Source organism: Electrophorus electricus, chromosome 7 (genome assembly GCF_041902795.1).
Source record: "Electrophorus electricus isolate QZ-2024a chromosome 7, ASM4190279v1, whole genome shotgun sequence".
In the NCBI taxonomy this organism is placed as follows: Eukaryota; Metazoa; Chordata; class Actinopteri; order Gymnotiformes; family Gymnotidae; genus Electrophorus; species Electrophorus electricus.
The window spans coordinates 637588-647500 of record NC_137503.1 but is presented as its reverse complement, the minus strand read 5'-3'; the positions used below and the strand labels follow the sequence as shown (position 1 = coordinate 647500).

General features: G+C 43.0%; 1 long non-coding RNA gene across 1 annotated transcript; it reads left to right on the top strand.

Moving 5' to 3' along the window:
• Window positions 1-7610: 7610 nt before the first annotated feature.
• LOC145658678 (uncharacterized) lies at window positions 7611-9456 on the top strand. The gene is made up of 3 exons (XR_014124389.1): window positions 7611-7729; window positions 8108-8229; window positions 8928-9456. It is a non-coding gene; the product is annotated as an uncharacterized LOC145658678 (long non-coding RNA).
• Window positions 9457-9913: the final 457 nt, after the last annotated feature.

Genomic DNA, 9913 nt, shown 5'->3' with positions numbered 1-9913 from the left:
CCCCCTCACATGAGCGTGACTGCACCCACTTCACCAATCTTACCTTGCCACACAAGTGTGACTCCACCCACTTTTCTAAAATTACTCTGCCACACAGGTGTAACTCCGCCCACTTTTCCAGTGTTACTCTGCCACACAAGTGTGACTCCACCCACTTTTCCATTGTTGCCTTGGCATACACGTGTTCCCCATGACACATGACTGTGACTCCGCCCATCACTTACATGAGGGGACTATGGCACAAACATTTTAAATCATTTTCTAAATTCTCACAGAAAAAATCAACAAAACCTGGAACAAACTGAACATTCAGATTCTCTCGTACCAACCAATACAGAAATAATGAAGCAGAAATAAACTTGCTTCCTGCCTTGCCCAGCAGAGGGCCCTTTGCATTCCTCCCTCACAAGCTCCTTTTATCTCCCCTCCTACCCCCCTCTCTCCTCTCACCTCCCCTCCTTCAGTATTCTCGTGTGGGATGTGTCCACTGTGTTTAGTCTGCAGGAACTTCCTGTTGGGTCATCATCTGTAATGCACTCACACTCAGTCACACAACATGTCACATGTGGACTCTGCTATTAGTCAGCCATGCAGAGTGGGTGTCATTCCACACTCAGTAATTAAAGCGGTTGTGTTTCATTCATTCATTCATTCATTCATTCATTCATCATCTAACCATATCCGGGTCATCGTGTTTAGACCCCTTCTCACCAGCACAGGGCTTTAGTCATGAACCAACCCTAGACAGAGCTGCATTACAGCTATCAAATTAATTCTTGGTTCCAATAAATTATTCACTGATGAATGAAGGCCTCTGTGGTGGGCAGTGTGGAGCAGTGAGCTGCCTGTCTGGTATCTGGTTATCTGTGGTAACGTCAGAGCTCAGAAGCAGACACACACACACCATAACCCTAATATAGGCCTAACCCTAACGCTAACACAACCCTAACCCTAAACATAACCCTAACATAGCCCTAACCCTAACCCTAACCCTAACACAACCCTAACCCTAACATAGCCCTAACCCTAACGCAACCCTAACCCTAACATAACCATAACCCTAACACTAACACAACCTTAACCCTAACATAACCCTGCTATATATCAGCTCCAGGAGCCCTCATTTAGCCTCGGTTAGCCTCAGTTAGTCTCAGTTAGCCTCAGTTAGTCTCAGTTAGCGTCAGTTACTCTCACTTAGCCTCAGTTAGCCTCAGTTAGTCTCAGTTAGCCTCAGTTAGCCTCAGTTAGTCTCAGTTAGCCTCCGTTAGTCTCACTTAGCCTCAGTTAGCCTCAGTTAGTCTCAGTTAGCCTCGGTTAGCCTCGGTTAGTCTCAGTTAGCCTCAGTTAGTCTCAGTTAGCGTCAGTTAGCCTCAGTTAGTCTCAGTTAGCCTCGATTAGCCTTGGTTAACCTCCGTTAGCCTCGGTTAGTCTCAGTTAGCCTCGATTAGCCTTGGTTAACCTCCGTTAGCCTCGGTTAGTCTCAGTTAGCGTCAGTTAGTCTCAGTTAGCCTCAGTTAGCCTCAGTTAGTCTCAGTTAGCCTCCGTTAGTCTCACTTAGCCTCAGTTAGCCTCAGTTAGTCTCAGTTAGCCTCAGTTAGTCTCAGTTAGCCTCGGTTAGCCTCGGTTAGCCTTGGTTAACCTCCGTTAGCCTCGGTTAGTCTCACTTAGCCTCAGTTAGTCTCAGTTAGCCTCAGTTAGCCTCAGTTAGTCTCAGTTAGCCTCGGTTAGCCTCGGTTAGCCTTGCTGGCCACAGCAATTTTGATGGCAAGCACGAAAAAAATTTAATGTGCTGAAAAACAAGAACCATATGTCATTATAACCTAACCCTAACCCTAATTTCCAAAACCTAACCCTATCTCTAACTCCAATTTCCAAAACCTAACCCTAACCTTACCAGTGAAACACTTAGTTACTAATGTACTGGTGCGGGTATTTTAACTCCTACATTTAGTTACTAGTGAAACACATTTAGTTACTAGTATACTCTTGAGGGTATGTTAACACTTACATTTATTTACTAGTTACAGTTTTTTACAACTATAACATAAGCTACAAGACTGCTCTGTCACTCAGTTTACAGTGAACTTTCAAACCCAAACAGCTTGTAATTCTGATAAATACATTTACAGAATTTATCTGACACTTTTATCCAAAGCATTACAATTCTGACTGAACACAACTTGAGTAACTGAGGGTTAAGGGTCTTGCTCAGGGGCCCAACAGTGGAAACAGTGGAATGGTGGGACTTGAACCAGCAACCTTCTGAATACTAGTCAGGTACCTTAACCACTGAGACTGTGTGTTTGGGTTTCATCTGTTTCTGCAACCACAAATATTTCAAGGCCCTTAAAGAAATGTTTGGTGTTCTCTCACAACAGACATCAGTAAATTTCCAGTAAACTGTTAATGAGTGAATGATTTACTGTATCAGGAACCCAGAATAACTATTTACTGTGTAATATAAAACAACATATGCACATCAGTGTCAGACGTCCACCGTGGGCCTGGTCTGTCCATCCTGTCCATTTCATTTGTCCACAGAGCTTCATCAACATCACACTGAATGTTGTCTCCTGTCACACACAGAGGGAAACATCTGTTGGAGTGTCTTATCCAGGATGTCTCCCACTGTTGTGTCCTCACACTCAATGGACATGTGGGTGACGGTCATAAGCCTCCCTTCTCAATTCAGAAAAGGAAATATTTTCTGTCCCTGTCTCTGTCTCTGTGTTTTGTTTTTTTGAGAAGGAGTGTTTTGGGAAACAGTGTTTTGGTATTTTGATGAGAATTGTTTTGGGGAGCAGTGTTCTCTCTGGCAGCCTCTCATAAACAAGAACTGCATGCAGGTTGTTAGCTATCACCCTGGAGATGTGGGTGGATCTCTGGTTAATCCCACTCCTGCTCTGAGTGAAACATCTTCCTCCATTGACCCTGTTCAAGAGCATTTCAAATCCACTAGAACAGGGGGCGTGGCATTTAAAATCCACCAGAACAGGGGGCGTGACATTTCAAATCCACCAGAACAGGGGGCGTGGCATTTCAAATCCCGTTTTGTCTTAAACTGTGCTTCTCTTAGCACAGAGACTGTTGGTCTGTCATTACATAATGAAAATGATATAATTGAAATAATTTTAATAATTAGTCAAATTACAATTGCAGAAATATTTAAATGTTATTCTCATCACAGTGAACAGCAATATTAATATATATTTTCAGAATTATTGTTGGCATTGTTGATGATATTTTCATGTTGTTATTAATAATGCTTATCATTATAAAACAAAGCTATTTCTATATACATTGGCAACTCTGTACTCCCTGACATATGGCTATTTCTATTAATTTTTGTTGGTGCTATCATTACATTTAGCTGACACTTTTATCCAAAGTGACTTACAATTATGATTGAGTACAACTCAAGCAACTGAGGGTTAAGGGTCTTGCTTAGAGGCCCAACAGTGGGACTTGAACCAGCTGATTATAAATCAAGTACCTTCACCACTGAGATATTGCCACCGCAGAGTGCACTCACTCGCTTTTTAAAGGGAACGAGTGGGGGTAATCTGATTGGCTAATGTGATGGCACACCTACTCACATCTGTTGATCATGTGATCTGTCTAACCCAACCTCTTTTTGTAACTATGCCACCCTGCACTGGATCAGTGACCATTTCTGCCGTGACCAGGCGTGCCAGCATGCGTCGAGTCTAATGTTGTTTCTGCATTGACTCTCCGTCCACAAAACTGGGCCTTAACAAAGATTTAGGTTTAGTGCACAGCTACTTAATCTGTATGCCTGTAAATTAACCATTTTGCCTTTATTTAGGACTCAGGTGTGGTGACATTTACATTTTACATTTACATTTACGGCATTTAGCAGATGCTCTTATCCAGAGCGACTTACAAAAGTGCTCTGTCATTTACTCATAGAATATATCCAAGTACAGTACAGTAGGTTAGAATTAAACATACCAAGGAACTAGAATACTGTAGAATACAGGGATAAATGCTGATACCAAGAAGTGCAAAATACATAAGGTCTATCTTAAACAATGATAAGTGCTATAAACAATAAGTGCTAGAGTTTGTTAAACAACATAAATAATTCCATACAATAAGTACTAAATTAGTCAGTCAATATGGGAGCAGTGTCAGTTGTACTTTAAATATTCCACACATAGACAGGTCTTCAGTCTGCGTTTGAAGACTGCAAGGGACTCTGCTGTCCAGACAGCAAGTGGGAGTTTGTTCCACCATCTTAGAGCCAGGACAGAAAATAGTCTCCATGCTTGTCATCCATGAGACCTGAAGCAAGGTATTTCAAGCTGAGTCGTACTTGAGGTTCGAAATACTCGAGGTACAGATCGGGCTTTGACCATTGACCTCATGTATGAAGGGGCGGGTCCATTTTTGGCTTTGTAGACAGGCATCAAGGTTTTAAATCTGATGCGTGCAGCTACAGGGAGCCAATGAAGGGAGCGCAGCAGTGGAGTAACGTGGGAATTTCAGAAGATTGAGGAGCAGTCATGCTGCTGCATTCTGAACAAGTTGTAGAGGTTTGATGGCTCTTAGAGGAAGACCAGCAAGTAGCGAGTTGCAGTAGTCTAGCTTTGAGATCACAAGAGACTGCACAAGCACCTGGGTAGCTTCCTGCGAAAGAAAGGGTCAAATCCTTCATATGTTACAAAGGAGGAATCTGCAAGACCAGGTTAGATTAGAAACATGAGTTGAGAATGATAACTGGTTGTCCAAAGTTACGCCCAGGCCACAGGCAGCTTTGGATGGTGATACCAGGGAGTTCTCAAAGGAAACTGTGAGGTCATGGTAAGGGTTGGGAGTACCTGGGATGAACAGAAGCTCAGTTTTACTGGGGTTGAGCTTCAAGTGGTGGGCTGTCATCCATGATGCAATGAGGGGAGGTGGCCAATCAGGTGAGGTAACAGAGTAGCCAATCAGTGTAATTAATTGTTCAATGCTTTACAAAAGCAGCTCAGATGAGTTCCATATGTCATCCACGGCTAACCAATCAACATCATGGAAGCCTCTCTACTTATCCACTGCTAACCAATCAACACTGAGAAAGCTTTCTCTCTACTCACCCAAGATGGAGGAAGATAGTCTGTGTTATTTTAGGACACTTAGATCTGTAGAGCACTAGAAACAAAGATTACTGTGTCTATACTTGAGAAAAAGAGCCTGCATAGTGTTTTGAAATGTGTATCGACCATCTTGTCTTTTTTAACTTTCTCTCAGTGTAGTTTTGCTATACTATTACTCTATAGTGTTTACCTACTGGGTACTGCCCACCCTGGAGATGTGATCCTGCAACATGCCTCATTTTAAACTGTGTGCGAATACCTCTCATGGCGCGGTTAACATATGACAGATATTTAATTTAGACACATTTGAGAAGTAAGACACGTTTACAAGGTAATTCTGAAACATCTCTTGCCCTCTATAGATGAATACATGTCTTAGCCATACAGTTTACATAATCTGGAAAGAGTCCCAGTATTGGCTGAGTCCTGGTGATGCATTCTGTACTGCAAAGCACAGGAATGAACAACCTTTTAAAAAGGTTCCCTGGCAACTCTATCTGCTGGGTGAGACCTGTCTGTCTGCTGGGTGAAGCCATTCTGCTGGGAGCAGACAGGGCTGGAGCAGACCCAGAGCTGATCTCCCCGGAGGAACATTGCCAAGCCCCAGATAAGTCAATGCACATCTAAAGAATGCAGTCAGTAATCACAGAGAGCCTGGAGCCTGCCTGTAGCAGCCCTCACACATCAGACTGAGACCTTTGACACGGAGGCAATCGAAGAGCCAATCAGGACACATCAAAGAAATGAACACATTAGAAATCTTCAACCATCCACCACAAGCCAATCCATGAGTTAGAAAAACACAGCATATAGAGGTGTATAGAGGTGTATAGAGGTGCATAGAGGAGTATAGAGGTGTATAGAGGTGCATAGAGGAGTATAGAGGAGTATAGAGGTGTATAGAGGTGCATAGAGGAGTATAGAGGAGTATAGAGGTGCATAGAGGAGTATAGAGGTGTATAGAGGTGCATAGAGGAGTATAGAGGTGTATAGAGGTGTATAGAGGTGCATAGAGGTGCATAGAGGAGTATAAAGGTGCATAGAGGTGCATAGAGGTCTTTCCCTCTCTCCCTCTCTCTCCCTCCCTCTCTCTCTCTCTCTCTCTCTCTCTCTCTCTCTGACCTCCTATTCTAAACATGTATTTGCGTTTGAAAGGCAAAGCTGCCGGTTCTGTCCTCACTAAGAGAAATGCCGTGGCGAGGAGTCACTGTTAGGCAGCTGTAAACACAGCCCTCTGGAATGTTGTGAGATGAGGGCTGTGTGTGTAAGGGGGCTCTCTCTCATCAGGTCATTATGCTAATGGTGGTTAATTTCCAAAGCCTGGCTTCACGTCACCAATGACAACGGCTGATTGCTTCAATTTGTTCCACTGCTGACATGAGTCTGGCACAAGCACAGAGTGTGTGTGAGTGTGTGTGTGTGTGTGAGTGTGTGTGTGTGTGTGTGTGAGTGTGCGTGTGTGTGTGAGTGTGAGTGTGTGTGTGTGTGTGTGTGTGAGTGTGTGTGTGTGAGTGTGTGTGTGTGTGTGTGTGTGTGTATGTGAGTGTGTGAACGCTGAGGAAGGTTCTGGGTAGTGTGTGATACATGGAGAGGGTGACATGGTCACCGCTGAAATAACAGCAGAAGAAGACCCTCACATTTACCGCTTCGCTGACTGCATATGCGTCTGTAAACAAATTTTCCACAGATTGTTTACACATTTTGACATTTTTCGGAGGGAAAATACAGATGATGGATGACTTAGTGGTTTGTTTTGATTGCTCTTCAAAGGAAGTTTAAGATGAGCCTATTCTGAAAAAACAAACAAACAAACAAATAGAACAGTCTAACGAAGCATAACGTCCTCCTGACTGGAGTAACAGAGGGGTGGGGTGTGGAGAGGGGCGGAGCAGTAGAGAGGGGTGGGGTGTGGAGAGGGGCGGGGCAGTAGAGAGGGGTGGGGTGTGGAGAGGGGCGGAGCAGTAGAGAGGGGTGGGGTGTGGAGAGGGGCGGAGCAGTAGAGAGGGGTGGGGTTGAGCTGGGGGGGGCGGGGTGGAACCGTGGGGGGTGGAGCCATGGGGGGCATTTAGCTTCCTTTCATCGCAAATCAAACCTGAATTGTTCAATAAGGAGGCTGCATCTTGTGAAAATGAGCGACACACCATGAAATTGGACTGTCAGCGAATAAGGCACAGGAATACATGCAGATTACACACACACACACACTCATACACACACACTCACTCACAGTCACACCCACACTCACACTTACACACACACGCACGCACGCACGCACACACACACACACACACACACACTGGCACACACACACACACGCACATACACCCACTTACATGTGTTTGGGTAGCAAACACCAGACGTTGTTAGGGCTCAGAGAGGAATTTATTAGGATATTACTATTATGATTGCACACAGATGGGGACAGATACACACACACATGTAAAAAGGGCATCAACACTTTACTGCCTTGTTTCTGTGTATCTATGTTACGTTTCTATTCTGTGTACCTAGAGTGGAGTTACCCAGAAAGCCATCTTGTTAACATGTTGTTAACGTGAAGTCCTGTTTGAATTCTGCATTCAGTGATAATTTGTGAAATCGTTTCAGAATCGTTTCAGAAAACAACAGCTGTAAGTTCACTTTATTTCCACTTTATTTTAAGTACTTGTCATTTCTAATTGTTCTTCACTCATATCATATTTAATATTGTTTATATTCTCATAAGCTTGTATTTTTATCGGCCTTGCTCTAAAAATGATTAACATAAGCTGTCTAGAGTCTCTTTCAGAGTTGATAGCTATTATGATATATAGCAGATGTTTTAGTGATGATTTGAGATGACTTATTACAAACCTTTTAAGTTTAAATCGACAGACACATTTCATTTCATTTCATAATGAACACTTATATTGTGTTTGTATTTATTTATTTATGGTTTCACTAAATGTTTTGATAATAAACACCTGAGGCTCAGAAGGATGGTGTATCTGTCTCAATCACATTCAAAGGGCCAGACTGTGTATCCTCAGTGCGTATCCTCAGACAGCGGCAGAGAGACGTGTGTGTTACTGGACGTTACCAATCGCCCCTCACCCCCTACTGTGGCAGCTGGGAGCTGCCAGCAACACAGGTGGTTTTGTAACTATGTGACTGCAGCCAACAGTCCTTTATCTCTGCCTACTGATTGCACACCTTCACTTAATCACAGATCAGAATGAATTAACTAGTCAATTAATTAATTAGGAATATTTTGAGATTGCATGAGCAGACTCTGAGTCTGACAGTGTTGGGTTCTCGCTGATGAGCATGAGAAGATCGGTGGAAGTGCAGTGGGAAAACGTTGCACGTCTCACACCTCAACTCTCACGTCTCACGCTATCATCAGCTGAATAATATCTGGGGTGCTGGGAGTCTCTGAGATACTCTGGATACTCTCTCTCCCTTTCTCTCTCTCTCTCTCTCTCTCTCTCTCTCTCTCTCTCTTTCTCTCCCTTCTCTCCCTCTCTCTCCCTCTCTCTCTCTCCCTCTCTCTTTCTGATGGAGTGTGATGATTTAGCCCAGACAAGAATAAATAACACCAGAATTACCAGCCTGCACACACGTGTGACTAACCAGCACACACGTGACTAACCAGCACACGCGTGCAGTGTGCTCATTTTCTCAAGGATGGATTATGTAAAGCTCTTTTTCTCCAACAATAGAAACTAAAGCATGCTGGAGTCCTTTTCCCTGTAATATTAACCACCAGCCTCTCTGGGAAAAGACGAATATTTCTCCCTTCCTGTGACAATTTAAATTATTAATCTGGCTCTCGCGGATGCTGTGCAGGTGGACGTTGGCAACAGAAGGCTGAGACACAGCGGGACCCTAATAAAGGACAGCCAGGCTGGACACCAGGCTGAACACCCAACGGACTCGTCAGGACCAAGAGCTTCAGACAGACCCCCGGCCAATATGCCATTGTGCCCATGAACTAGAAACTTTGTGCCCTTCATCAGAAACATTGTACCCTTCACTAGAAACATTGTGCCTGTTAACTAGAAACATTGTGCCCTTCATTAGAAATATTGTGCCCTTCACTAGAAACATTGTGTCTGTTACCTAGAAACATTGTGCCCTTAACTAGAAACATTGTGCCCTTCACTAGAAACATTGTGTCGTTAACTAGAAACATTGTGTCGTTAACTAGAAACATTGTGTCTGTTAACTAGAAACATTGTGTCTGTTAACTAGAAACATTGTGACTGTTAACTAGAAACATTGTGTCGTTAACTAGAACATTGTGCCTGTTAACTAGAAACATTATGTCGTTAACTAGAACATTGTGTCGTTAACTAGAAACATTGTGTCATTAACTAGAAACATTGTGCCCTTCACTAGAAACATTGTGTCGTTAACTAGAAACATTGTGTCGTTAACTAGAAACATTGTGTCTGTTAACTAGAAACATTGTGCCTTTTAACTAGAAACATTGTGTCTGTTAACTAGAAACATTGTGTCGTTAACTAGAAACATTGTGTCGTTAACTAGAAACATTGTGTCTGTTAACTAGAAACATTGTGTCGTTAACTAGAAACATTGTGTGTGTTAACTAGAAACATTGTGTCTGTTAACTAGAAACATTGTGCCTGTTAACTAGAAACATTGTGTCATTAACTAGAAACATTGTGTCTGTTAACTAGAAACATTGTGTCTGTTAACTAGAAACATTGTGTCATTAACTAGAACATTGTGCCTGTTAACTAGAACATTGTGTCGTTAACTAGAAACATTGTGCCTGTTAACTAGAAACATTGTGTCGTTAACTAGAACAT